The sequence below is a fragment of the Myotis davidii genome, unplaced genomic scaffold (assembly GCF_000327345.1).
Source record: "Myotis davidii unplaced genomic scaffold, ASM32734v1 scaffold1226, whole genome shotgun sequence".
NCBI lineage: Eukaryota > Metazoa > Chordata > Mammalia > Chiroptera > Vespertilionidae > Myotis > Myotis davidii.
Window position 1 is genome coordinate 271,719 of NW_006297390.1, and position 2,817 is coordinate 274,535.

Below are 2,817 nucleotides of genomic sequence, written 5' to 3' on the forward strand. Positions count from 1 at the left end.
GCTCTGAGGCCATGGCTGGATGAAAGCAGGTATCTGGGGTTTGTTTAGCTTCTATAATTGAAACATTGTTGCTTTTGGGCTCAGAGCCGGGCGGTGGCAGGTGGGGAACCTTGGCTTCCTCCATCACTGGAGCAAGCAAACTTCCTGCCCGCTTCAGCTGCATGGCTGCCGGCCGCCATCTTTGTTGGCAGTTAATTTGCATATCTCTCTGATTAGCCAATGGGAAGCGTAGCGGAGGTATGGTTAATTACCCTGTTTGTCTTTTATTAGATAGGATGACAAAAACCCAGTAGAAGGATGGTCAAAGGGTATATACTGGTATTTCACACATAAACATACAAAGAGATACTCAGTCCCACTGTTAATTGTAAAAATTAAAACAACAACAAGGATATCATTTCTTGACCATTAGATTGGACAATTTTGAAAAGTTTGTTAATATAAACTATTGGCCAGAGAGTGGAGAAATAGCTATAATTGTATTTTTGATGGCACAGTTTGAAGGGAGGACACTTGGGAAATACTGTTAAAATTTAAAAAGCATAGATCCTTTAACACAACAATTCCACCTGTCTATCTACTGTAGGAGTTGGTTCACTTGTATGTACAAGGAGCTATATAGAAAGGTTTTCTTTGTGGCAGTATCGGTAATAAGAAAACTTGACAACAACTTCAATGCTCACCCATATGAGCTATAAGCACCTGCAAGCAATAAAGAGAGTCAAGTGGCTCAGCATGAACTGATGTGGAAACATGTCCCATGCTCAGGGGTGAGACACAGCATCACGTTAAAAAGGTAGGACTTACAATGCCATTTGTAAAGTGTGCAAAGAAAGAAAACCCACAACACACACATTTACTTCTGTATGTTCTTACATGTGCGTGTAGATGCTGAGATACAGTTAGGAAGGATCAACGCCAAACTCCAGGCAGGGAGAGCCTGTGGGGGGCGAGGAAATGGCACTGTGGTGGCCTCAGGGACGCCTTCTACAACGAGAATGCACTGGTGTATTCAATAGTATAATTTAATAAATCAAAGCAGAAAAATATGTAGACGCTGAGGCTTCCACCCCAGAGATTTTTATTTGGATGGTTTTGGTAGGAATTGGTGTTTTTTGACATCTTCCTGGGTGATTCTGAGACCAGTGGCTTGAAGATGGAATTACTGGTTATTGTAGACCCTATAGTATAGTCTTTAATTCGGCTTCTTATGTTTCCTATAACATGTAATTCCTCATTGCAATGCTGGCATAGTGCTCACTTTGACCACATATGTCCTAAAACCGGAATGATATAGAGAAGACGCGCCTGGGCCTGCACAAGGGTGACATGCAAATTCATGAAACATCCCATACATTTGTCAACATGGAACATTCTCTGTTGTGTATTGAAACATGGGTTTCGGGTACAGACTTCTTGTGGCTTCTTGTCTGATGAAGATGAAGAGTAAATTCATGGACTAACACATTTCTTTAATAAAAATGTAGAAGTTTATTGGAAGCATATACAAACTCCATCTGGGCAGAGGTGTCCCAAAGGGGATCCCCTTAGGGAGGGGTCCCCAAATGGGAAAACCTGCCCTCTCTCTCTCTCTCTCTCTCTCTCTCCCCCCTTAGGGAGGGGCCCCCAAATGGGAAAACCTGCTCTCTCTCTCTCTCTCTTTCTCTAGTGGAAAAAGAAATCCCTCCTCGTGCCCCTTTTCTCCGGTTTATATGTGTTGCAGTTCTTTGTTTGAACCTGACCCTCTCTAATTGGACCTTTCATTAATTTAGGGTCCCCATGCTTTCCTCATTGGTCACTTTGTTACACAGTATCAGTTTCAAAGGCCAAAGCCCAGTGGCGCCCCCTCTTCCTCTCCCCTTGTCTTGTAACATTCCTCTGTTCTCTGTGAAAATATGTTTCCTTCGTTCCATTATCCTGTGACTTTTCTATATCCTCCGTGAACGTATGTCTTCCTCCCTCCTTCTCCTGTGGCATTTTTCTGTCCGTTATACGAGTAAGATAAGCATTTTGGTGTCTCCAAGCTGCTCAGGGCAGGACTGCTTTTGATCTACCTTCTAATTACTTTAATTGCCCATCTTTCACATATGCATGCCTTGCCCATGGACACTCTGTGTATTCCCCAAATCAGCCTATTTTGTCCCTAGAATTCCTTTCAGTGTAATTTGCCACAATTTAAAAAGTAACAGTATAAGGCATTTAATTAAAACCATAGAGAAAGATTTTAATGAACTGGGTCCTTTGTCACTAACTCAAATGTCATCAGCCTGTTTGCACGATCATTGATTTTCCTTCTGTCCTCAGGCAAAGCTCTAATTTTGCTCACGTGTAGCATTGTTCGGTGCGAAGCCCGCGTTAATGCATGCCATTCCCGTCCTGCGTCCCTCGGCCCCTAGGAGCCAGGCAGTATCTACCCCAAAGAGAATTCCTTGCGGGTCTCAGAGAAGCAGGCACGTACCCTCCAGTTGGGAGCCAGAGGACAGGCGACAGGGCTCAGGGCATGAGCATGTCTGTGCAGAGTGAACCACAAGGAGGACGTCCTTGTGAGCAGGAAGCAGCTCAGAAGGTGCTGCAGGATCGGGTCTTTATGGAGCAGTGCTGCCTGGGGCCTGTTATGTGAAGTACTAGAGGCCCGGTGCATGAAATTTATGTATGGTGGCGGGGGGTGTGGGGGGATGGGGGTGGTGGTGGTGGAGGTCCCTTCAGCCCAGCCTGCACCCTCTCCAATCCAGGACCCCTCGGTGGACATCCCTCTCACAACCTGGGACTGCTGACTCCTAACTGCTCACCTGCCTGCCAGCCTGATCCACCCTAACC

General features: G+C 45.3%; 1 protein-coding gene across 1 annotated transcript in view; it reads left to right on the plus strand.

The window, feature by feature from the left end:
* Window positions 1-2,817, plus strand: part of HSD17B3 (hydroxysteroid (17-beta) dehydrogenase 3) — a gene marked incomplete at its 3' end in the record, with an annotated part of 22,810 nt that overhangs the window by 9,754 nt on the left and 10,239 nt on the right. The window lies entirely within an intron of this gene.